This window comes from Amia ocellicauda, chromosome 6 (genome assembly GCF_036373705.1).
Source record: "Amia ocellicauda isolate fAmiCal2 chromosome 6, fAmiCal2.hap1, whole genome shotgun sequence".
Lineage (NCBI taxonomy): Eukaryota > Metazoa > Chordata > Actinopteri > Amiiformes > Amiidae > Amia > Amia ocellicauda.
Genome location: NC_089855.1, coordinates 43,499,139 through 43,526,219, shown reverse-complemented (window position 1 = coordinate 43,526,219; position 27,081 = coordinate 43,499,139). Strand labels below are relative to the sequence as shown.

The 27,081-nt window shown below is 43.3% G+C and overlaps 2 non-coding genes across 2 annotated transcripts; one reads left to right on the top strand and one right to left on the bottom strand.

Annotated features, from left to right (window-relative positions):
- Positions 1 to 6,992: 6,992 nt before the first annotated feature.
- LOC136752117 (U5 spliceosomal RNA) lies at positions 6,993 to 7,107 on the bottom strand. Its single transcript, XR_010817280.1, has one exon. It is a non-coding gene; the product is annotated as a U5 spliceosomal RNA (small nuclear RNA).
- Positions 7,108 to 12,946: 5,839 nt separating this feature from the next.
- LOC136751965 (U5 spliceosomal RNA) lies at positions 12,947 to 13,061 on the top strand. The gene has a single exon (XR_010817148.1). It is a non-coding gene; the product is annotated as a U5 spliceosomal RNA (small nuclear RNA).
- The last annotated feature ends 14,020 nt before the right edge of the window (positions 13,062 to 27,081 follow it).

Below are 27,081 nucleotides of genomic sequence, written 5' to 3'. Positions count from 1 at the left end.
GGAAGACTGTGACATTAGTTTATTATTGAAAAATATAAATATCTATGAAAAGGTATCGTAAAAGAAATTAGAAACACTGTATACATTATTTTACTTTATAGCAGGGAGAAATCGCTATGTGTTATGTTGTTCCCCGAAGAACATATTATTTCAGTTGCATGTTGTAAAGCCGGACAGGTTAGAGTGACGCACGTCTTTGTGTGGTGGATAGAGAGGAGGTGGCGCTGCACTGCTGTGCTCGGCATTGTATTTGTAACTGCAACTCGGCCTCCAGCACCGGCACCATGTCGGTGGAAAAGCGCTAAGTGAGCTCACACTGACCTCAGTGTAATTTCTGCTCTGGAGAGCTCACAGTGTGACCTAGTCGTGAGTTCACGTCTTTACTGGGTAGTCCTTGACAACTTAATCGACTCAATTCTTGGGCTTAATTGGTCAAAATGACCATTAGTTGAAGGTACTCAGGGACTGATGTGTATAGAGACTTATTAAACCTGCAGGATTGTGGTTTTCCCAGAACAGAATTAACCAGCTCACCACAAAGGAACATGGTAGGTGCTATTGCAACATGGATTACACAAAAACATTGAAATCAAAGTTTGCAGTGATCCTTGGGCCATTGCATGGTGATCCAGATCACTTCAGCACGAATTTTGCAGTGGTCTGGACTACAACTCCAGGGACTACTGTGCAGTGGTCCAGACCTCAGAAACTGTATGCATATGAACAGTGAAGTAGGCATCATAACTGTAGCCAATACTTTGTGGTTAAAATACTTAATTTAATCTGTGTATTGTACGGAATAATAATAACAACTGTAAAACATAAGAGAAGGGCCTGATATTAAATACAATACACAATAGACTATGTAGAACCCTCTGGGAAATAAGTGGAGAAGTCACGGAGATAAAGCAAACAGAACTTTAATCGGGCCGCTCGGAAGCTCCACTGTCAGAAATAATTCCTTCATTGAGACTTAATGTTTACAAACATAAGTACAACTTTATAGGAAAAATGACGTAACATATTATGGCCGTTCATCCAATCAGAAGATACAGGTCCGGGTCCGTTTTACGATCTGTCCACTTGAAGAGGTGATGGATCCAAAGCAGATGTCCGTCTTTGATGTGCACTAGGAAGATGCGATCCCACGGTCGTCATTTACCTAGTGTCAATCGCTCTTTAACAAAAAAATCTTCCTCCCTATCTGGAGAAACAATTACGTCATAAACAAATTCACTGCAGACATCTGTAGGCTATTACGGCACTGTGTAATCTTTCATTACTGACAGAAGTTTCTAACAAATCGACCTTGTTGACCCTTTACTTGTCCTGCTAAATCTAATCTGCTCAGCCTGTATACAAAAGCACTTCTAATGCTAGTATTAATATAAAACATTATATAATTATCACAAAACACTTTCTTCAACATCCAATACAGAGTCTTCAAAAGCTATCAGACTTTAGCAGCTGGTGTATGAACACACACACATGAATTAGATAATTAGAGAGGACCCTCTATTTGCATTTGTTCCCCTTGTGGAAGGAAAGTTAGAATTATTTTCCTCATATCTATTCTACTCTATTGTATACTTAAGAAAGATAAGGTCAAGACAGAAGGACAGGCCAGAAGGTAGCTTGATTTCTGTTTGTTATTTACGATGAGAATCTTGGAGACAATGTCAAACAGTATGATTGAAGTGCCTGCTCCCTAATCCATGTGTTGACCTATGAACTCTGTTTTATGATGATATATATTCTGCTTAGCTAACTCTCTAAGATAATATAGTAATGACATTGTGATTGTAACCAGATCTTTGTTTTTTATGTATGAAAGCCTCTGACTTTTAAATGAAGACAGAGCGACTTTGGGATCTTCTTGATTCACTGTTCCTCTCCACGCTGCGTGTATTAAAGGCATTGAAACTAACGTTCCAACCTGATTGAAGATGTTGTTTCTTGCACACCCTCTATAATTGCTAAAATAAAGTTTTACTGACATTTTATTGACCCTACCACTGCATAGGACACATCTGTAACATGAACGCTACTGAATGGCACATACATTGAAAACTACGGAGAATTGAGACAAATCCAATTTACACTTCATAAATAATCTTAAAACGTTTCCAACCAATGCAAAACCCACGAGAAATACGTTCATTCACATTTTTGGATAACAAAAAGAGAGATTATTACATATGTTCCCTATGATGCATCTACAGAGTGAGAGACAGAGAGAGACAGAAAGACAGACAGACAGACAGACACTAACACAGCCACCCACCCACCCACTCACACACACACACACACACTCTATCTCTCTCTCTCACACACACACACAGCCAGCAAGACACACAGAGTCAGCCAGCTCAGCGATGACATCACGAACCTCTCTCTGAGCTGACTGCTATGACATCACAGAGCACGTGCATTCCGTTGCTTGCAGTCTGTCAACCACTCAGTCACTGCCAGCCAGACTGCCTGGCTGGCTGGATGGGGGGGCTGTTTGCTGCTGCTGCGTACCTTAGCAAGCTTATTTGCTTGACCGGCCTTCCTCCTCCTCCGCCCTCATGCCCAGCTCTGCCCGATCAGCTGTTCTCCTGGATCACAGCAAAACCCCAACAAGGCAGAGCCTCCCAAGGCTCCCACTCTTCATAATTTATCTTAAAACGTTTCCAACCAAGGCAAAACCCACTTGAAATACTTTCATTCACATTTTTGGTAAACAAAAAGAGAGATTGTTACATATGTTCCCTATGATGCATCTACAGAACGAGAGAGGGAGAGAAGTCACTGAATGTATGAGCTCCTATCCACACAGCAATACCAACAGAGGCCAGCCAAACATACAACCCCCCCGCACTGGAGCACACGTACCACGATGCCGCAGCACCAGCCAGCCCCCCATCACCCAGCCTCCCACCCGCCCCACGAGCACCAGGCACAGCGCCCATCAGAAGCCGCTCAGCTATGCCGCAGCCCTGACCCAGGCCGCCACTCCGGCCCCCACCGAGCTGGGGGAGATCAAGCACCTGCTCAGCCTCCTCTGCTCCAGACTGCTGAGCTGAGCCAGAGAACTCGGGTAGGGACGGACAACCCCACTTGTAAATTAAAAATAAATACCTGTGTACATACAATGTAACCATACTTTACATAAAACTAATAATTATTATATTTGAAATTCTAGTTTAAACAAAACCTTAGATTAAAAAGTTGTATTGTTGATAGGCATTTTATTCCACCAAGTACAATGTTAGCTAAAATGAGCTCATTTACAGTCAGCTGCTGGAACATTCAGGGCCTGAACTCCTCGCCTTTCGGGCTAAAGAGCACAGACCCTGAATTCATTAAAAGCATTAAAGAATTAGATATCATAGTTCTGTTGGAGACATGGTGCCGTGCAGAGGTGCCCACACACTGCCCCCTGGGCTACAGGGAGGTTATTGTGCCCTCAATTAAACTGAGCACAGTGCGGCGTGGCAGGGACAGGTCCCTCTGTACCTCACCCCCACCACAACCCAGAGGAACATCCCCGACGGGGTTTAATGGCACGATCAGAGGGGACTCTTTAGGGAGGTTCACGTATTGCTCAGCTCTTGCGACTAATGTAGTCGACTACGCCCTCACTGACATGGACCCCTCCTTCATCAGTGCATTCACTGTCAGGCAGCAAACCCCCCTGTCAGACCACAACCAAATCACAGTGTTCCTGAAAAGAAGAAGTCAGGCCAGCAACACACAGACACAGCCCAGTAAGCTGTACAACCTTAATCAAACATACAGATGGGCTCCAAACAGCACAGAGGAATTTAACCAAGCAATCAGTTCTACAGAAATAACAGACATCATCAACACTTTCCTCAGCTCACAGTACCAGCCTGATGTGACAGGACTAAATCTGGCCATAAATGATATCAATCAAATATTTCAAATTGCAGCCACAATGGCTAATCTTAAAAAGACAAAGAAAAAGATCAACCAGAATCATACACACACACAGACATGGTTTGATGATGAGTGTAAATCAATAAAAAACAAATTCAAGGCACCTATCCAATCAAAAACATCATCAACCACAAGACACAGAACTATGCCAACAGTACTGTGAGACCCTAAAACACTACAAACACACCCTTAATAATAAAAAACAGAAACACACAAACAAAACACTCACAGACATAGAGAAATCTGTTGACCAAAACCAGTTCTGGGAAATGTGGAACAATTTAAATCAACAAAACAACAAGAATTGGCAATACGAAACGGAACCATTTGGAAAAAATACTTTGAAAACCTTTATAAAGATATCCAACAAAATGACCTGACACACAAACAAATTGAAACCAGGGAAAAACTGAAAATACTCGAACAATCAATTAAAAATAATCAAAACCCAAATGACGCTCCAATCACCCTACAGGAACTATCTAAAAAGCTCCAGGCACTTCCACCCAGAAAAGCCTGCAGCCCGGACAGCATCAGCACTGAAATGCTCAAACACAGCAGCGCACAACTGCAGGAGGCTGTGCTTAAATTGTTCAACATGGTCCTCAGTACTGGTTACTTCCCTGACATCTGGAAGCAGGGGCTGATCACCCCAATCTATAAGAGTGGAGACAAATTCGACCCTAACAACTACCGGGGCATCTGTGTTAGCAGTAACCTTGGGAAGGTGTTCTGCAGTATCATCAACGCCTGGATACTGGCCTTCCTTACCGAGCACAGTGTCCTGAGTAAGAGTCAGATTGGCTTCCTCCCAAATCACCGCACTACAGATCATATTTACACCCTACACACCCTCATAGACAAACACGTCCACTAAACAAGTAAAGGCAAAATCTTTGCCTGTTTCATTGATTTCAAAATGGCATTCGATTCCATTTGGCACGAGGGACTTTATTACAGAATTCTTCAAAGCGGTGTAGGGAGTAAATTCTATGATATTATAAATACAATGTACACCGAAAACAAATGTGCAGTAAAAAATTGGCAACAAAAGAACAGAATTCTTCACTCAGGGGCGGGGAGTGAGGCAGGGCTGCAGTCTGAGCCCAACACTGTTCAACATCTACATCAATGAGTTGGCAACGGTGTTGGAGCAGTCTGATGCCCCTGGCCTCACCCTAAATGACACAGAAGTCAAATTCCTGCTCTATGCGGATGACCTAGTCTTGCTGTCGTCCACAGAACAGGGGCTTCAGCAAAACCTTGCACTGCTTGAGCAGTACTGTTAGTCCTGGGCCCTGGCAGTAAACATGAAGAAGACAAAGATCATGATTTTCCAAAAAAAAATTCCTCAGGGAAACAAATACCACTTCACGCTAGGCAACACTACCCTAGAACACACCTCACACTACACTTACCTGAGCCTGACTATTAGTGCGTCAGGGGGCTTTAACCTGGCAGTGAAGGCACTCAAAGACAAAGCAAGAAGAGCTTTCTACACAATCAGATTGTGAATGGGATATTAATGTTATAGAATCTTCTTCTGTCTCAAACTAATTGACAGTGTGATCCAGCCCATTGCGCTGTACGGTAATGAAGTACAGGGTCCACTCAGTCAACAGGACTACACTAGGTGGGACAAACATCCAATAGAGACCCTGCATGCTGAACTCAATAAAAACATACTGCAGGTGCACAGGAGCACACCAAACCACGCATGCAGGGCAGAATTAGGCCACTTCCCAACCCTCATCAATATAAAGAAAAGAACACTGAAATTCTGGATGCACCTGAAGAAAAGTGAGTCAGACTCACTCCAGTACAAGGCCCTCCAAACCCAAGAGCTCAGCCCTGAAAAGAGTCCACTGAGTCAGCTGGCCCTGAAGCTCACGGCACTGACCCCCGCTAATACTGCGAACAGAGACCAGCTTCAGGTCAGCACTGCTTACCTGCCCCCAATCAGAGTCAACCAAATCATAAAGATAACCAAAACCTCCTATCTGGAACATTGGAACAATGAAACCAAATCCCAAAGTAAACTGGATTGCTATCGGGCCCTAAACAGAGAATACACCCTGGCAGAATATCTCTTCACTCTCAGAGATATGAAGCAGAGATGGATCCTGACCAAGTACAGGCTCAGTGACCACAGCCTGGCCATAGAGACGGGCCGACACAGGCAGAGCTGGCTACCCAGAGAGGAGCGGCGCTGTGGTCACTGCGAGACAGGAGAGGTCGAGACAGAGATGCACTTCCTCCTCCGATGCAATAAATATGCCAAATTAAGGGACACGTTCTATAATAAATTCATAAATATTATAAAATCATTCTCTGAATTGATGAATGAAAAAAAAAAAGCTATCCTCCTGGGGGAGGGACACACAGCCCCCCTGGCCGCCCAATATGTAGCCGCCTGCCACAGCCTGAGGGGCTCACTGTGAAAACATGACATACATGAGCACCAGCTGTAACCTGATAACTATAAAGTAAATGTACATGTCTATTAAGATTTAATTTATAAATTATAATGTTACTGTTTCATTTTTTTTGTTTCTTTTTTCTTACCTTTTATTATTTTTCAATGTATGTATATATCAACTGCTTTGGCAACACTACGAATCTGTTTGTCCTGCCAATAAAGCAACCTTGAATTGAATTGAATTGAATTGAGAGACAGAGAGAGACAGACAGACAGACACTAACACAGCCACCCGCCCACTCACACACACTCTATCTCTCTCTCTCTCTCACACACACACACACACATACACACAACCAGCAAGACACACAGAGCCAGCCAGCTTAGCGATGACATCACGAACCTCTCTCTGAGCTGACTGCTATGACATCACAGAGCACGTGCATTCCGTTGCTTGCCGTCTGTCAACCACTCAGTCACTGCCAGCCAGACTGCCTGGCTGGCTGGATGGGGGGGCTGTTTGCTGCTGCTGCGTACCTTAGCAAGCTTATCTGCTTGACCGGCCTTCCTCCTCCTCCGCCCACATGCCCACCTATGCCCGATCTGCTGTTCACCTGGATCACAGCTCCGCCCCAACAAGGCAGAGCCTCCCAAGAATGGTACAAACTCATCCACGTTCCCCTCCATGGAAAGCTTTAGCAAAAGGCAAAAGCGTTATAAGTAATGAAGAGGAACCCGAGTCCAAGACGCTTCCGACCAGCCATACATATTTGTGTGTATTAAAGATCACATTTTATTACATTTTGTTTTTCTGTACTTTATTACATCTTATTGTGATTTTTAATTGTATTGTTAATTTTCCATATATATGTATGTATGTATGTATGTATGTATGTATGTATGTATGTATGTATGTATGTATGTATGTATGTATGTATGTATGCATGTCCAATTGCTTTTAAAATACAAATGCACTGAATTGAGAGTGAGAGACAGAGAAAGAGAGAGATAGAAGTGCTAGGGCACATCTGTAACATAAACTAGGGAACATTCGTCACATGCTTAGGGAACATTCATATCATACAGGGAACATTTGTAAAACGAATTAGGGAACCTTTGTGTCATAGTAAAAGGACATACTGGTAAGATGTTGGACACATTTGAAACAACAAAAATGGCATTTGGTTATTTATTACGGACATTTATACCAGTCTGTGCAAATATCTATGCATATTCCAATGTTTGCTGCAGGACTTACAGATTGAGTGAGGGGGTCAATATGTTTGATTCAGAACTAACCACTGATTCCTCAATTTTGTTTTAAACATAATTTAAAAGAAAAGTGGGCTATACATTGGTCTGGAAAAAAGGAGCAGTGGTCCCTAAGACAATTCTTTTAGTTTTTGGACACAATTCCTAAAACCCATTTTCTGTAAAATATGTTATCAACTTGCATTAATATATCATCCAAACTACAATCATACTAATCATGAAAATGTTCATATTATTACATTCTAAGGGTTCTAGTCTATTGTGTATTGTATTTATTATCAGGCCCTTCTCTTATGTTTTACAGTTGTTATTATTATTCCGTACAATACAGGGATTAAATTAAGTATTTTAACCACAAAGTATTGGCTACAGTTATGATGCCTACTTCACTGTTCATATGCATACAGTTTCTGAGGTCTGGACCACTGCACAGTAGTCCCTGGAGTTGTAGTCCAGACCACTGCAAAATTCATGCTTGGATTTCATTTTTTTTGTGTAATCCATGTTGCAATAGCACCTACCATGTTCCTTTGTGGTGAGCTGGTTAATTCTGTTCTGGGAAAACCACAATCCTGCAGGTTTAATAAGTCTCTCTACACATCAGTCCCTGAGTACCTTCAACCAATGGTCATTTTGACCAATTAAGCCCAAGAATTGAGTCGATTAAGATCTCCTCATTGTGATATGGGGATTCTGACGGGGGAACATACACGGCACACAGGAACACATCGGCTTGTGTAGAAATGATTTCTTTGCTTATTTTAAGCCATATGTGTGACTCTGCTGTTTTGATGGGCTGTATGGAGTCACTGAGCTCTGCTTTGTACCAGATTATTATGTCCCCGGAGTCCCTGCCATGTCTGACGGAGGGCTTCTTCAGGGAGGGCACTATAAGCTCTCTGTAGCCTGAGGGACAGTGACTGGACACGTCTGCCCGACACCATGTCCCTTGCAGGATGATGACATCCTTGTCTCTCACTCTATCTCAGAACCCCGAACACTGAGGAGCCCAGGCCCTGGATGTTCCACATGGTGATAGATTGGGATCGCATTTCTTTCTACTCTAATTAAGCAATTTATATACTCCTTTGGAATTAGATATATCTGGAAATGTGTGAGGTGGAAAGGAAACAAATAAATAAATATTAATACTGGTGATATGAAAAAATAGGAAACGAATAAATAAAAAACAAACAAAAAAAAAAACTCCTGTCTTACACTCCTATATACATACACATACACACATATATCTACATATATACACATATATGTAAGCATCCATATATCTACATAATTTTTAGAAAATATGTCCATATATATCAGTATATAACTACATTTATACAGGGGTGATTTTCGGATGTGGTAATAGCTAGTCACCTCCTGCAGTGGTTTCTTTGTTATGCACAGTTACTAATCTTATCAGTCGGGTGCAGATGAGGTTGAGCAGGTGTCGGATCTCCTGCAGCTCCCCGGTGTCGGTGTCGGCCACTCTGCTGACCGCTGCTGCGTAGTTGCGCTGGCTGTGCTGCTGGGCTGCTCTGTGCATGTTCTGGATGGGCTCCACTCTGGGTCTGCTGTACTGTGGTCGGGCGTATCCAGGCTGGGGTCTGCGGTGTCCGGGCTGGGGAAGGTGGTGTGCAGGTGGAGGGTGGGGGCTCCCAGGGGCCGCTCTCCTGATTGGCTCGGGGTTGTTCTGGGTGGTGTGGGTGCTGGAGAACCTTCTGTGGCCATGTGGGGTGCGGGCTGGGTTTCGGCCCAGGGCGATGTCTTTGAGTGTCTTTGCGAAGACGCTCACTGCTTGTTTGTGGAGATGGACGTGGTCAAACAAGCTGTGGGCCCCAAGAGTGGGGTGGTGTGCCAGGTGCACATTTGGCATCAGAGCACATCCCCGAGAGATCTCAGCGTTGATCATGTGGATGGTGTTGGGGTGGAAGTCCTTCCTGGGCTGCAGGGTGGAGATGGAGCTGGCCACCTTGTCCTGCTGGGTCCTCAGGTCGTTTGTGCCTGTGTGTATAATAATATGGCTGGGGGAGCCGAGGCTCTCCTCGGACAGCTGAGTCAGGGTGTGTGTGTGTGTTGGGTGCACTGTGTGTGTCTGAGTCAGGGTATGTGTGTATGTCGGGCTCAGGGGTGTGTGTGTGTGCTGGGTGCACTCTGTGTGTTCGGGTCGGGTTGTTTGTGTGTGTTGGGTGCAGTGTGTGTGTCAGGCTCAGGGTGTGTGTTGGATGCAGTGTGTGAGTGGTGTGTTGTGTGAGAGTCAGTATGTCTGGATGTCATTGGGGTGGGAGGGCTCTGCACATTGTGCACTGCTGGGTTTCTTGAGGGCTAGTTGTTGTGGGCAGTGAATTTGTATAGCTGCTCCTTCAGGCTCTGCACTGTCTTGTCTCTGCGTTGCAGTTCCTCTCTCAGGGCCGTCAGCTCCCTCCTCATGGCCTCCCTGTCCTGCTGCAGCTCCCTCACCTCCTCCCTCAGCTCCCTCACTGTGACCTTGTGCTCGTGTTGGACTCTGTTGAGCTGGTCTGTTAGCTGCTCTGTGGTGTTGGAGGTTGTGAGCATGGCCAGCACCAACTCTTTTAGCTCCATCAGCTCCACCTCCAGCAGGGACATGTTCTCCCTCAGCTGGGACACTGTGTCGGTGTCTGAGGGGTGTCCTGTGCTGGGATGCGTGTGGATTCCTCGCTGTTCTCTGGCGCGGCGCTCTCCCCTCCGTTGGCAGGGCAGTGTGGGGCTGGACTCTCCTCCTGTGTGGCTGCGTCTGTGCTCTTTTGGACACGTCTCTCCTTTTTCTCTCTGTCAGCCAGCGTTTTCAGTGAGTGGAACTGATTTTCAAAGGTGCCCAGGCTGCCCTCGCTGCCCTGTATTAAGACTGTTCCAGTGTGGTACAGATTGATTGTCAGCATGGAGGTGTCTGGGTCGTCCTCCTCACTGATTGACACCTGCCTTCCTTTACTGATGCCTCTCTTTCTAATGTGCCTGTACAGTTGACAGATGGCAGCGTGCCAGGCGTCGGTGTGCTCGGTGTAGAAGACCAGGTTGCTGGTGACTTGCTGCTCACTAGTCTGAGAGAAGTCGGCTCTGAGAGTCTCTGGGTTGTCCTTCAGTATGTGTTGTCTGAGACTCTTCCTGGCCTGAGCGTTCTTCAGGTGCTCTGGGTAATGGATCGCACAGCTCCTGCTCATTGTATCTTTTATGAATTGATACTTTCAAATTCAAACCTCTGTCACTTTTCAAATATCAACAGCTTTTCAGTATAGACACAGTTCTGTGTTGATTATACTGTATGCTGTAATATTGAATATTTTCAAAGTTACATCATTTGTTTGTTTTTCCTATCATGTTACAAATGTTCCCTATGTGAAAGATGCATTATATATTAACATTGTCAAAACAATTAAATATATACAGATTATTATTTTCTGTAAAGTTATATCACATTGCTTGACAGTTTTTTATTGATCCTGCAAAATTGGGAAAAGTGTTTAGGGAACAATTGTAACTTAAAGTTAGGGTTAGTGTTAGGGTTAGGGTTATGAATATAATTGATATATAGAATTGTTATGAAGTGTAAATGTTTACATTACATTTTTCATGGATTGTCTGAAAGTTTCAGTTCTATATTCGATTTGGAAACCGTTTTTTCTATTTGTGTATATGAAAGATATACATCTATGCAATATCTTCACTATTAAAGATAAACGCATTATTATTTTCGGCATTGTTGAAGCTCATTGGTATTACTGTGACATTAGGTTATTATTGAAAAATATAAATATATATGAAAAGGTATCGAAAAAGAAATTAGAAACACCGTATACATTATTTTACTTTATAGCAGGGAGGAATCGCTATGTGTTATGTTGTTCCCCAAAGAACATATTTCAGTTGCATGTTGTAAAGCCGGACAGGTTAGAGTGACGCACGTCTTTGTGTTCTGGATAGAGAGGAGTAGTGGCGCTGCACTGCTGTGCTCGGCATTGTATTTGTAACTGCAACTCGGGCTCCAGCACCGGCACCATGTCGGTGGAAAAACGCTAAGTAAGCTCACACTGAGCTCAGTGTAATGTCTGCTCTGGAGAGCTCACAGTGTGACCTAGTCGTGAGTTCACATCTTTACTGGGTAGTCCTTGACAACTTAATTAACTCAATTCTTGGGCTTAATTGGTCAAAATGACCATTTGTTGAAGGTACTCAGGGACTGATGTGTAGAGAGACTTATTAAACCTGCAGGATTGTGGTTTTCCCAGATCAGAATTAACCAGCTCACCACAAAGGAACATGGTAGTTGCTATTGCAACATGGATTACACAAAAACATTGAAATCCAAGTTTGCAGTGGTCCTTGGGCCATTGCGTGGTGATCCAGATCACTTCAGCATGAATTTTGCAGTGGTCTGGACTACAACTCCAGGGACTACTGTGCAGTGGTCCAGACCTCAGAAACTGTATGCATATGAACACTGAAGTAGGCATCATAACTGTAGCCAATACTTTGTGGTTTAAATGCTTAATTTAATCCCTGTATTGTACGGAATAATAATAACAACTGTAAAACATAAGAGAAGGGCCTGATAATAAATACAATACACAATAGACTAGAACCCTTAGAATATAATAATATGAACATCTTCATGATTAGTATGATTGTAGTTTGGATGATATATTAATGCAAGTTGATAACATATTTTACTGAAAATGGGTTTTAGGAATTGTGTCAAAAAACTAAAAGAATTGTCTTAGGGACCACTGCTCCTTTTTTCCAGACCAATGTATAGCCCACTTTTCTTTTAAATTATGTTTAAAACAAAATTGAGGAAGCAGTGGTTAGTTCTGAATCAAACATATTGACCCCCTCACTCAATCTGTAAGTCCTGCAGCAAACATTGGAATATGCATAGATATTTGCTCAGACTGGTATAAATGTCCCTAATAAATAACCAAATGCCATTTTTGTTGTTTCAAATGTGCCCAACATCTTACCAGTATATGTCCTTTTAGTATGTCACAAAGGTTCCCTGTATGTTATGAATGTTCCCTAAGCATGTGACAAATGTTCCCTAGTTTATGTTACAGATGTGCCCTAGCACTTCTCTCTCTCTCTCTCTTTCTCTGTCTCTAACTCTCAATTCAGTGCATTTGTATTTTAAAAGCAATTGGACATGCATACATACATACATACATACATACATATATTTGGAAAATAAACAATACAATTAAAAATCACAATAAGATGTAATAAAGTACAGAAAAACAAAATGTAATAAAATGTGATCTTTAATACACACAAATATGTATGGCTGGTCGGTAGCGTCTTGGACTCGGGTTCCTCTTCATTACTTATAATGCTTTTGCCTTTTGCTAAAGCTTTCCATGGAAGAGAACGTGGATGAGTTTGTACCATTCTTGGGAGGCTCTGCCTTGTTGGGGCGGAGCTGTGATCCAGGTGAACAGCAGATCGGGCATAGGTGGGCATGTGGGCGGAGGAGGAGGAAGGCCGGTCAAACAAATAAGCTTGCTAAGGTACGCAGCAGCAGCAAACAGCCCCCCCATCCAGCCAGCCAGGCAGTCTGGCTGGCAGTGACTGAGTGGTTGACAGACGGCAAGCAACGGAATGCACGTGCTCTGTGATGTCATAGCAGTCAGCTCAGAGAGAGGTTCGTGATGTCATCGCTGAGCTGGCTGGCTCTGTGTGTCTTGCTGGCTGTGTGTGTGTGTGAGAGAGAGAGATAGAGTGTGTGTGTGTGTGTGTGAGTGGGTGGGTGGGTGGCTGTGTTAGTGTCTGTCTGTCTGTCTGTCTTTCTGTCTCTCTCTGTCTCTCGCTCTGTAGATGCATCATAGGGAACATTTGTAATAATCTCTCTTTTTGTTTTTCAAAAATGTGAATGAACGTATTTCACGTGGGTTTTGCATTGGTTGGAAACGTTTTAAGATTATTTATGAAGTGTAAATTGGATTTGTCTCAATTCTCCGTAGTTTTCAATGTATGTGCCATTCAGTAGCATTCATGTTACAGATGTGTCCTATGCAGTGGTAGGGTCAATAAAATGTCAGTAAAATTTTATTTTAGCAATTATGGAGGAAGAAATGGAAATAGAGGGTCCTCACTAATTATCTAATTTACCAACAACGTTTAAAATTAGGTCTTGCGAAGCTGCAGAAAATGCTGTATAATTGTATGTGTGTTCATACAGCAGCTGCTATAGTCTGATAGCTTTTGAAGACTCTGTATAGGAAGTTGAAGAAAGTGTTTTGTGATAATTATATTATGTTTTATATTAATACTAGCATTAGAAATAGTTTTGTATATAGACTGAGCAGATTAGATTTAGCAGGACAAGTAAAGGGTCAACAAGGTCGATTTGTTAGAAACTCCTGTCAGTAATGAAAGATTACACAGTGCCGAAATAGCCTACAGATGTCTGCTGTGAATTTGTTTATGACTTAATCATTTCTCCAGATAGGGAGGAATTGTTTTTGTTAAAGAGCGATTGACACTAGGTAAATGACGACCGTGGGATCGCATCTTCCTAGTGCACATCAAAGACAGACATCTGCTTTGGATCCATCACCTCTTCACGGGAGGACAGATCGTAAAACGGACCCGGACCTGTATCTTCTGATTGGATGAACGGCCATAAGATGTTACGTCATTTTTCCAATAAAGTTGTACTCATGTCTGTAAACATTAAGCCTCACTTAAGGAATTATTTCTGACAGTGGAGCTTCCGAGCGGCCCGATTAAAGTTCTGTTTGCTTTGTCTCCACGACTCTCCACTTATTTCAGACACGGTTCTACAGGGTGAATGTGGAGTCCATTGTTTCGGATTTAAAACAGTTTGTTAACTCGGCACAAGCTCTGTTGCGGGGCTCTGCGGAGCTTGAGAATCCGGAAAGGTTTAGATTGAGAATACTAGAAAAAAAACTAGAAAACAGTGTTGCCCTGCAGGGCCTGAACAATGGAAAGGCTCCAGGACTGGACGGGCTGCTGGTGGAGTTCTTATAAGACTCTGTGGCCAGTACTAGGGATGGACTTACTCAGTGTGTGTGAAGAGGGTGTGCTGGACGGTGTGCTGCCATTGAGCTGCAGGAGGGCAGTACTTACACTGCTCCCTAAAAAGGGTGATTTATGTTAAATCTCCAACTGGAGACCTGTGTCATTGTTGTGCTGTGACTTTAAGATCTTGTCAAAGGCCCTTGCCAACCGTCTCAATCCAGTTATGGGATCCCTAGTGCACCCAGATCAGACTTATTGTGTCCCACAGCGCTCTATATTTGATCATAATTTTTTGGCGAGGTACCTGATGTCGGCATCCAGGTTGTTTGGCTTTCAAGCAGGTTTGATCTCCTTGGATCAAGAAAAAGCATTTGATCGTGTGGATCATAAGTATTTGTTCCATACCTTGGAAGCTTTTGGTTTGGGCCCTAATTTCTAGGCACTGATTAAATGTTTGTATAATAATGTTTTTAGTGTGTTAAAAATCAATGGCGGGTTGAGTACCCCATTTCCAGTGCAGAGAGGGATTAGACAAGGCTGCTTGCTATCGGGAATGCTGTATTCCTTGTCCATAGAGCCTCTCTTGCACACGCTGAGGACTGTGTTAACTGGTCTGAGCATCCCGTCCTGCAGTGTGGTGTGTGTTCGGTTGTGTGCATATGCAGACGATGTGTGTGTGTGTAGTGGGGCACTTGGACGTTGTGCTTTTGGAAGAGAGCCTAGAGAGATATGGGCAGGTGTCATCAGCAAGAGTTAATTGAATGAAGAGCAGTGCGGTGCTGCTCGTAGAGTGGGGGGGGGGCGGCAGCCCCTAGCTTTGCAAGCTGGGCTGCAGTGGAGTAGTGGGGAGTTAAAGTGTCTGGGGGTGTTTCTGGGGGGAGAGAAGGCAAAGCAGAGGAACTGGGAGAGGATAGAGGAGCAAGTACAGGAGAGGTTGGGGCGCTGGCGATGGCTGCTCCCCCAGCTCTCGTACAGAGGGAGGGTGCTGGTCATTAGTAATCTGGTGGCTTCAATGCTGTAGCACAGGCTAGTGTGTGAAGCCGCCAGCAGGTGTGCTCACCAGACTCCAGAGGATCCTGCTCCATTTCTTTTGGGACGGGCTGCACTGGATCAGGCAGAGAGTGCTTTTTCTACCAGTAGCAGAAGGTGGGCAGGGACTTTTAGACCTGACCAGCAGGGTGGCAGTGTTCAGGTTACAGACAGTTCAGAAGCTGCTGTTCTCAGAGGCTGTAGCTGGACAGGCAGTTGTTTGTGACAGACATGTCTCAGTTGGATCTCAGAGGGGTTCCACTTTTTTACCATAGTGTTTTGAAAGCGTGGCGGCTAGTGCGGGTGCGAAGAGACATGGAGAGGTTGGGGGCTTATTGGCTTTTGAGAGAGCCGTTGCTGTGTAACCCTGCACTGCGGCTCCCTGTGTTGGAGTCTCAGGGCTTGCACAGCAGGCTGGTTAAGGCAGGTGTGACCAGGCTGGGGCAGGTTGTGATGGGGAGGGGGGGTGGCTGGATGAGTGTGGAGACCTTGGCAGGAAGGCTGCAGGTGCACTCAGTGCGAGTGGTAGGGGTGTTGCTGTCTCAGTAGAGTGTGGCCCTGCAGGAGTAGGGGCTGGGTGTACAGGGGGAGGTTTGGATGGGCAGCAATGAATCCGATAGACAGAGGCTTTTCATTGAGCTGAAGCTTTCCCCTTCCATGCGGCTCAGGCAGGATAAGCCAGATCTGATTTTACAGATGAAGGAAGTCTCCGATGTTGTTTTTTCTAGTGCCAATAATAAGACACTGTATCAATTTGTATTGAAAACAACTCATTTTGCACAGTTAAAAGATGTCCCTGATTCACCCTGGAGAGGGAAGCTGCTAGTTGAGAGTGCAGTTCGCCCAGCTTGGGGAACCCTGTATACAGCCCCCCTGAATAAGAGAGCTGGGGATTTACACTGGCACTTAGCAGTGAATTCCTTTCTGTCCATTATTGATAATGATGTGACTGATGCCTGTGTGTTTTGTGATCAAACGAAAACTGTTGCTCACCGTTATTTAGACTGTAATAGATTACAACCTTTATTTCTATGGTTAAAAGTTCCTTTTTCAACTCTCATTGTGTTTTTCTCCAAGGGTGTTTGTGTTCGGTATAAGTGCTATTGTTCCACTGAAAGACAAGGTCAAGTTAACCAATTTTTTGATAGGGCAAAAAGAGTAGGAAACGGAAATTGAGTGGCCATGTGTTTTTTGAGGTTTTGACTGTTTTTAAAATTAGTGTAGCTGTACAAATCACTGTCGATTATGAATACCACAAAACAATGTGTAGTGTGGATCAGTTTGAGAAGGTATGGTGCCTTGATAGGGTTCTCTGCCTGGTTGGGAAGGAGGGTTTGGTTTTAAATATATAAAGAGTGATGTCTGTTCTGTTTTTATGGTAATTGGATAGTTGTTTAACAGCTGCATTTTTTGGAGGCTGCATTGTTTTAATTTTTTAATGCTTTTTGTTGATTTTGTGTGTTGAATGATGCACTTTTGTAATAAAGTACATTTTAAAGTAAAAAAAATCTCTCTCTCTCTCTCTGTCTCTCGCTCTGTAGATGCATCATAGGGAACATATGTAACAATCTCTCTATTTGTTTACCAAAAATGTGAATGAACGTATTCCAAGTGGGTTTTGCCTTGGTTGGAAACGTTTTAAGATTATTAATGAAGTGAAAAGTGGATTTGTCTCAATTCTCCATAGTTTTCAATGTATGTGCCATTCAGTAGCGTTCATGTTACAGATGTGTCCTATGCAGTGGTAGGGTCAATAAAATGTCAGTAAAACTTTATTTTAGCATTCATGGAGGAAGAAATGCAAATAGAGGGTCCTCACTAATTATCTAATTTATCAACAACGTTTAAAATTAGGTCTTGCGAAGCTGCAGAAAATGCTGTATACTCGTATGTGTGTTCAAACACCAGCTGCTAAAGTCTGAAAGCTTTTGACGACTCTGTATAGGACATTGAAGAAAGTGTTTTGTGATAATTATATAATGTTTTATATTAATACTAGCTTTAGAAGTAGTTTTGTTTACAGACTGAGCAGATTAGATTCAGCAGGACAAGTAAAGGGTCAAGAAGGTTGGTTTGTTAGAAACTCCTGTCAGTAATGAAAGATTACACAGTGCCGAAATACCCTACAGCTGTCTGCTGAGAATTTGTTTATGACTGAATTGTTTCTCCAGATAGGGAGGAATTGTTTTTGTTAAAGAGCGATTGACACAAGGTAAATGAAGACCGTGGGATCGCATCTTCCTAGTGCACATCAAAGACGGACATCTGCTTTGGATCCATCACCTCTTCACGGGAGGACAGATCGTAAACGGACCCGGACCTGTATCTTCTGATTGGATGAACGGCCATAAGATGTTATATCATTTTCCTATAAAGTTGTACTCATGTTTGTAAACATTAAGTCTCACTGAAGGAATTATTCCTGATGTGGGGCTTCCGAGCGGCTTGATTAAAGTTCTGTTTGCTTTATCTCCGCGACTTCTACACTTATTTCTAAGACGGTTCAACACACACAGCCAGCAAGACACACAGAGCCAGCCAGCTCAGCGATGACATCACGAACCTCTCTCTGAGCTGACTGCTATGACATCACAGAGCATGTGCATTCCGTTGCTTGCCATCTGTCAACCACTCAGTCACTGCCAGCCAGACTGCCTGGCTGGCTGGATGGGGGGGCTGTTTGCTGCTGCTGCGTACCTTAGCAAGCTTATTTGCTTGACCGGCCTTCCTCCTCCTCCGCCCACATGCCCACCTATGCCCGATCTACTGTTCACCTGGATCACAGCTCCGCCCCAACAAGGCAGAGCCTCCCAAGAATGGTACAAACTCATCCACGTTCCCCTCCATGGAAGCTTTAGCAAAAGGCAAATACATTCATATTTGTGTGTATTAAAGATCACATTTTATTACATTTTGTTTTTCTGTACTTTATTACATCTTATTGTGATTTATAATTATATTGTTTATTTTCCATACATATGTATGTATGTATGTATGTATGTATGCATGTATGTATGTATGTATGTTTGCATGTCCAATTGCTTTGACAATACAAATGCACTGAATTGAGAGAGAGAGAGAGAGAGAGAGAGAGAGAGAGAGAGAGAGAGAGAGAGAGAGAGAGTGCTAGGGCACATCTGTAACATAAACTAGGGAACATTCGTCACATGCTTAGGGAACATTCATAACATACAGGGAACATTTGTAAAACGAATTAGGGAACCTTTGTGACATACTAAAAGGACATACTGGTAAGATGTTGGACACATTTGAAACAACAAAAATGGCATTTGGTTATTTATTACGGACATTTATACCAGTCTGAGCAAATATCTATGCATATTCCAATGTTTGTTGCAGGACTTACAGATTGAGTGAGGGGGTCAATATGTTTGATTCAGAACTAACCACTGCTTCCTCAATTTTGTTTTAATCATAATTTAAAAGAGAAGTGGGCTATACATTGGTCTGGAAAAAAGGAGCAGTGGTCCCTAAGACAATTCTTTTAGTTTTTGGACACAATTCCTAAAACCCATTTTCAGTAAAATATGTTAACAACTTGCATTAATAGATCATCCAAACTACAATCATACTAATCATGAAAATGTTCATATTATTACATTCTAAGGGTTCTAGTCTATTGTGTATTGTATTTATTATCAGGCCCTTCTCTTATGTTTTACAGTTGTTATTATTATTCCGTACAATACAGGGATTAAATTAAGCATTTTAACCACAAAGTATTGGCTACAGTTATGATGCCTACTTCAGTGTTCATATGCATACAGTTTCTGAGGTCTGGACCACTGCACAGTAGTCCCTGGAGTTGTAGTCCAGACCACTGCAAAATTCGTGCTGAAGTGATCTGGATCACCACACAATGGCCCAATGACCACTACATACTTGGATTTCATTTTTTGTGTGTCATCCATGTTGCAATAGCACCTACCATGTTCCTTTGTGGTGAGCTGGTTAATTCTGATCTGGGAAAACCACAATCCTGCAGGTTTAATAAGTCTCTCTACACATCAGGCCCTGAGTACCTTCAACCAATGGTCATTTTGACCAATTAAGCCCAAGAATTTAGTCAATTAAGTTGTCAAGAACTACCCAGTAAAGACGTGAACTCACGACTAGGTCACACTGTGAGCTCTCCAGAGCAGACATTACACTGAGCTCAGTGTGAGCTCACTTAGCGCTTTTCCACCGACATGGTGCCGGTGCTGGAGCCCGAGTTGCAGTTACAAATACAATGCCGAGCACAGCAGTGCAGCGCCACCTCCTCTCTATCCAGAACACAAAGACGTGCGTCACTCTAACCTGTCCGGCTTTACAACATGCAACTGAAATATGTTCTTAGGGGAACAACATAACACATAGCGATTTCTCTCGGTTATAAAGTAAAATAATGCTTAAAGTGTTTCTAATTTCTTTTACGATACCTTTTCATAGATATTTAAATTTTTCAAAAATAGACTAATGTCTCAGTCTTCCCCCACTTTATTATAAACGATCTCGTTTCTTAATTAATTAAATCATACAGTATTTCTAATGTTACATTTTTATACATTTACATATATATATATATATATATATACTTAGATTTTCCAAATGATAAACTGATGTTGCAGTAATTAAATCACAATAGATGTATATCAGTACAATAGGAACTTTTTTTTTTTTTTTTAAGAATGACAAATTAGAAGCCATTACTGAATTGAACTGTAATGTAACATGAAAACAGGTATGTACTACGAAATAACTAAATCTTTAAACTTGTCAGGTTTCATAACTTTACGACCACTAGGTACATCCAGCAGGTAATGCCACAGGAGTCTGCGGTCGCTGAGGTAAGACACAGTCTCTGGGTGCACTGTGACTTGGGCATCCCGAAGGCTGGAAGAATGGGTGACACCTGGGCATGGCTCAAGTGCTAGAGCAGGCTGTGGAAAAACACCTGGAACAGGTAGTATATCCCTCTGGACAGGAGCTGTGGAAGAAAGAAGAGAGAGATACGGCATCGAGTGATGACTGGAGCTCGCTGGAACTGGAAGTGGGTAAGGGACGTCTCCAGACATGGCCGTCAGTGTTGATGGCGGACTGACAGGTGTATCATCAGGATCTCTAAACAGCTGTGGAGGTGCTTCTGGATGAGCAGGTAAGTCAGACCAAGGACCTTTGTATGCCTTCAGCCGATTGTATGATTTGGATCGTGGATCTTTTGGGTCATTGATTTCATAGGTCACGCCAGGACAACCGTCTTTATCCAACCTCTTCAGAACTCTATATGGCCCTTTCCATTTAGGACCAAGTTTATTCCTTTGATTGGCAGGATCATCAAGGAAAACAAGATCAAATTCAGCATAGGGGTTAAAAGCAAGCTTTTGATCATAGTGAGTCTTTTGCAGTAGTTTAGATTCTTTCGACTACTCGGTGGCCATGTCAAAAGCATGTGACAGGTGGTTAAAGACTTTCTGGGCATAAGCAGCTGGTGTGCCCGGAGTTGCTTGAGTAGTGAATGAACTGCAGTTCAACAAAACGTCCACAGGCAGACAAGGTTCCTGACCATGAGCAATGAAAAATTGAGTATATCCAGTACTGGAATGTATACTTGAATTGTACGCAAGTTCCACCTGTGAGAGGTATTTATCCCATTCTCCTCCATTTTGGTAGATTTATTTAGCTAATTGGTCTGTTAATGTCCGGTTCAGTCTTTCCACCATGCCATCTGATTGGGCATGGTACGGAGATGTTTGTGTCTTCTCAATTCCCAACTTGCTACACAGCTGCTTCACCAGATCAGACTCAAACTGTCTGCCCTGGTCAGTGTGGATGGACTCAGGTATACCATGTTGACGGATGAAGTCTTCAAACAAGCATTGAGCTACACTTGTTGCACACTGATCTTTTAAAGGAAAGAGATTCACATAGCATGTAAAATAATCCATTACAACAAGAACATACCTGTTTTGCAGCTTTTTGGGCAAAGTTTTTAACGAATCGTCTGTAATAGGAACAGAGACCCACAAAAGCTCTCACCTCAGTAGGTGTTCTTGGTGTTGGCCAATCTTTCACTTTGTCCAGCTTCCTGGAATCTGGTCTGAGACCACCCTTGGTGATTACATGTCCCAGGAAAGAGACTTCATCCCATGCAAGCTGACATTTACTGGCCTTCAGCTTTAGTCCTGCCTTTCAAAAGCGAAGAAAGACATCTTCCAAACTCTACAGATGTTCAGGAAAGGTTTTGCTAAAAACCAAAACATCATCCAAACAGATGAGGCAGATCTTCCAGTGTAGACCACGAAGCACAAGCTCCATTAAACGTTGGTAGGTGGTGCATTGGTCAGTCCCATTGGCATGACCTTAAAATGGTATAAGCCGCTGCCGGTGGTAAATGCGGTCTTCTCCTGGTCTTCTGATGCCAGCTGAACCTGCCAATAACCACTTGACAGGTCCATGGTACTAAACCAGCATGCCCCTGTCAGGCTGTCCAAAGCTTCAGAAATCCGTGGTAAGGGATGCGAGTCCCGTATGGTGACAGGGTTTAATTTCTTGAAGTCATTGCAAAATCTGTAGCTGCCGTCCTTTTTCTTGACTAAAACAACAGGTGAAGCCCAAGGGCTGCAGCTCTCCTCAATGAGGTCATGGGCCAGCAACTGCTGAACTTGTTTTTCTATTTCCTGCTTCAAAGCTGGAGAAGTCCTGTAAGCATGTTGGCGGATCGGTAGGGCATCTCCAGTTCGAATGTGGTGCTTTACAGCATCTGTGCAGCCATAGTCATGTTCATGTGAACTAAACGCATCACAATACTTCAAAAGTAAGTTCTCCAGCTGGTCCATTTGTGGATCACTCAATTTAGACTGACTGAAGTCCACTGTGGGTAACTTTGTGCCTTCTGTCTGCCTGATATTGTGCACAGTAGCCTCAATAAACTGGAACTCTTCACCTCCCTGATTTATCAGAGAGTAAAAGTTTCCCAGTGGTGTGTTACTTGGGACATGGCAGTCGTCATTGGTAGGATTCATGACACCAACGGTTGTTAATCCTTTCTTCGCTGGAGACATTGTTCTGGCAACAAACAGAACTGGGTAGTTGCATGCTTCAGGTTCCAGTATTCCTAAGTAATTTGGAGTTGAGATTTGATTTTCTGTAAATGGCTGCAACTTTGCCATGATATTCATCTCAGTCATTGCAGGAATGTTGATTGGCGCAAATGTCACAGCATTGCAACAAAGAGGTGTGATTTGCTTAGAAAACAACAGTGGGACTTTCCAGTTCCACAACTGTAATTGTCCTTGTACATCAATCACTGCATGGTGTTTCTGCAGAAAATCCCATCCGAGTATGACAGCTTGATTGGAATTTCTTATCACTTGAACATCATGATGAAAAACCTCCTCTCCAAGTCTAATACTAATGGTTAGTGTTCCAAGAGTATCAAGGCACTCACCAGTCACTGACCTTGCCAACACGTATGACTTTCTGATGGACTTTGTCTTCAGTGCTGGAATTGACACTCTTAAATTTTCACTGATCAAAGAAATTTGTGAACCAGTATCAATGAAGGCTTGAACAGCAGTGTCTTCAATAACAGCAAAACAATATGAGGTTGGAGACTCTTTTAACGCTGAAGCTTCAGACTCTGGGTCCCTGTTATTCAATGTAGCAGCTACTTGGCCCGCAGCACCTGCTACCACTCGTTTCCCTGATAGGTGGGATCCTCAGAATCAAAGCAAAGATGACGTTTGCTGTATCTGCAATCAGGCCTTCTCTCATGGTGATGTGGACTGGGTGTTCTCCTGGTGTACCTGTCCCTTGAGTGTGAGTAGGATGCAGATGGACTACGAGAATATCTTGAACTGCAGTGCTGATCAGGGTGAGATGAGTGATAGCGATTGCTAGGACTGTTAGTTCTTGAATAGTAATGGTTGCTAGGTGATGAAGACCACCTTTCATATTTTTGCCTATGTAGGGAATGATGTCCAGGTCATGGTCCAGGAGACATGTTTCTATAAAGGTGAAGAAACATCTCTTTGTGATCTAGAGGAAGAATTATACCCATCAGGGGATGCTTTTCTTGATGCACGATATTTCTCTTGTTTCATCCATTCTGGATAGGGCTGACGGTCCTTTCTCCCCTCTTTGTACTGGCTGTGCCCATGTTTGAGATTTTCTTGCTGTTGCTTCAACTGGCTCACCTCTACTCTGAATGCTTTAACATCTGCAGTTAAATCTGCAATAGCTTGTAGTAATTTGGGGGATTCCTCTGACGTAGATGAAATGGACTTGCTTGACACCATAGCTGTTAGGATATTTCCAGATTTACATATAGATGGTTGTTCCAGAACCTTCTCATTTATTGTGCTTTAGAAATGTGAAGAGGCAGTTCTTAATGCTTCCTGACCCGCTCCCACTTGCAAGCCATTTTTAGGGCTTCCTCCAATCTACTTGCACCATGCTCATAACACTTTGCCTGCAGCACTGGGTCTAAACCAGCAACAAAACGTCTAAAACGCTCCATTTCAATAGCTGGCTGTCCGTAATTGGGAAACGCCTCTTGCACAAGTCTGCTTACTTCGGCTGCATAAACTTCTAATGCTTCTTTAGGCTGACGGGGTCTTGCATTAACAAAAGTTTGAAAATGCAGTAGGTATTCTTTTCTTCCAAAGACTTATTTTAATGTCTCTACTGTTTTAGCATAGTCTTTTTGCATTTCAGAGGGTAAAGAAACCCAGTATGACAGTGCATCAGCACTTAAACGTGTTGGTACAATTGTTGCAAGATCCTGGTGCTGTTTGTGCAGCTTTTACAGCCAATTCCAGACGCGTGTTCCACAGAGAGAAACTTTCTTTATCCTTCCCATCTCCGTGAAAGCAAGGAGGCAGCTCAACACGATCATGTGTTACTCTGTCGTATTCGTGCGTCTTTCTGCATTAATCGCTTCATTTCCATTTGCTGCGTCAACATTAATCAATCTGTCTATCGGATTTTCCATGTTTTTTTTTTTATACTTGTGTAACTTAGCTATTTGCGGTTAAATGACTTGACATAGCGGTTTATTACTTTCGTAAGTTTTTTTTTATTATTATTTTCCGATTTTAACAGTACAGTTCACTCACCACCGACATGGTTTTGTCTCAGTCACCCGCAAGCACAGCTCACTGCATCCGGCCTCGGTAGAGAAAAAACAAAAGCAAACAATATCCCTCGCTGCCGCCAGTCTGTAAACCGTGAAACGAGTCTCTTCGGAGGTAGACATGTTGTTTGGGGTTCAGTTTACATCAGGACTCCTTGACACAATTTATTGTTCCTGGCACTTTTGTTTATGTCTCTTATGAACCGAGTTGCAGGTACAAATACAATGCCGAGCACAGCAGTGCAGCGCCACTACTCCTCTCTATCCAGAACACAAAGACGTGCGTCACTCTAACCTGTCCGGCTTTACAACATGCGACTCAAATAATATGTTCTTGGGGGAACAACATAACACATAGCGATTCCTCCCTGCTATAAAGTAAAATAATGTATACGGTGTTTCTAATTTCTTTTACGATACCTTTTCATATATATTTATATTTTTCAATAATAAACTAATGTCACAGTAATACCAATGAGCTCAAACAATGCCTAAAATAATAATGCGTTTATCTTTAATAGTGAAGATATTGTATAGATGTATATCTTTCATATACACAAATAGAACTGAAACTTTCAGACAATCCATGAAAATGTAATGTAAACATTTACACTTCTTAACAATTCTATATATCAATTATATTCATAACCCTAACCCTATCACTAACCCTAACTTTAAGTTACAATTGTTCCCTAAACACTTTTCCCAATTTTGCAGGATCAATAAAAAACTGTCAAGCAATGTGATGTAACTTTACGGAAAATAATAATCTGTATATATTTAATTGTTTTGACAATGTTAATATATAATGCATCTTTCACATAGGGAACATTTGTAACATGATATGAAAAACTAACAAATGATGTAACTTTGAAAATATTCAATATTACAGCATACAGTATAATCAACACAGAACTGTGTCTATACTGAAAAGCTGTTGACATTTGAAAAGTGACAGAGGTTTGAATTTGAAAGTATCAATTCATAAAAGATACAATGAGCAGGAGCAGGAGCTGTGCGATCCAGTACCCAGAGCACCTGAAGAACGCTCAGGCCAGGAAGAGTCTCAGACAACACATACTGAAGGACAACCCAGAGACTCTCAGAGCCGACTTCTCTCAGACTGGAGAGCAGCAAGTCACCAGCAACCTGGTCTTCTACACCGAGCACACCGACGCCTGGCACGCTGCCATCTGTCAACTGTACAGGCACATTAAAAAGAGAGGCATCAGTAAAGGAAGGCAGGTGTCAATCAGTGAGGAGGACGACCCAGACACCTCCATGCTGACAATCAATCTGTACCACACTGGAACAGTCTTAATACAGGGCAGCGAGGGCAGCCTGGGCACCTTTGAAAATCAGTTCCACTCACTGAAAACGCTGGCTGACAGAGAGAAAAAGGAGAGACGTGTCCAAAAGAGCACAGACGCAGCCACACAGGAGGAGAGTCCAGCCCCACACTGCCCTGCCAACGAAGGGGAGAGCGCCGCGCCAGAGAACAGCGAGGAATCCACACGCAGCCCAGCGCAGGACACCCCTCAGACACCTGACACAGTGTCCCAGCTGAGGGAGAATATGTCCCTGCTGGAGGTGGAGCTGATGGAGCTAAAAGAGCTGGTGCTGGCCAAGCTCACAACCTCCAACACCACAGAGCAGCTAACAGACCAGCTCAACAGAGTCCAAGACGAGCACAAGGTCACAGTGAGGGAGCTGAGGGAGGAGGTGAGGGAGCTGCAGCAGGACAGGGAGGCCATGAGGAGGGAGCTGACGGCCCTGAGAGAGGAACTGCAACGCAGAGACAAGACAGTGCAGAGCCTGAAGGAGAAGCTATACAAATTCACTGCCCACAACAACCAGCCCTCAAGAAACCCAGCAGTGCACAATGTGCAGAGCCCTCCCACCCCAATGACATACTGACATACTGACTCTCACACAACACACCACTCACACACTGCACCCAACACACACACACAACCCGACCCGAACACACAGAGTGCACCCAGCACACACACACACCCTGAGCACAACACACACAGTGCACCCAACACACACACACACCCTGACTCAGACACACACACTGCACCCAGCACTCACACACACCCTGAGCCCGACACACACAGTGCACCCAACACACACACACACCCTGACTCAGACACACACACTGCACCCAGCACTCACACACACCCTGAGCCCGAAACCACTCACAAAACCTGCGCACCACACACACAGGCTGAACCAAACACATATGAGACCCCCTCACGCAGAAAGACTACCATGAAGAAGAACACTG